The sequence below is a fragment of the Myotis davidii genome, unplaced genomic scaffold (assembly GCF_000327345.1).
Source record: "Myotis davidii unplaced genomic scaffold, ASM32734v1 scaffold425, whole genome shotgun sequence".
NCBI lineage: Eukaryota > Metazoa > Chordata > Mammalia > Chiroptera > Vespertilionidae > Myotis > Myotis davidii.
In genome coordinates this window covers 2,155,521-2,155,781 of record NW_006296413.1, presented here as the reverse complement: position 1 = coordinate 2,155,781, position 261 = coordinate 2,155,521, and the positions used below count along the sequence as shown (strand labels likewise).

Here is a 261-nt window from a genome sequence, read left to right as displayed (position 1 = left end):
GGCCCCTGGACTGCGCAGCCTCCCCTCGCTCACTCCCGAGGGTCCTGCAGGCACCCGTCCGGCGTCCCTCTCCTCCCTCCCGCCCCCTAATCTCTCCCCATCAGGACAGACTGGGTTTCTTCAGAGGCAAGGCCTGCCCCTGGGAGGCGGACAGACGCCAGGCGGTGGTGCGGGGCGGCCTGGGCATCCCTCCTGTCGGAAGGGAACCAGGCGGTGTGACCTCTGCAGACCCTCCGCTCACTGCCTGAAAGGAGGCCTGGG

At 69.7% G+C, this 261-nt stretch overlaps 1 protein-coding gene across 1 annotated transcript in view; it reads right to left on the bottom strand.

Annotated features, from left to right (window-relative positions):
* CABP2 (calcium binding protein 2) overlaps window positions 1-261 on the bottom strand; it is a 6,031-nt gene that overhangs the window by 4,363 nt on the left and 1,407 nt on the right. The window lies entirely within an intron of this gene.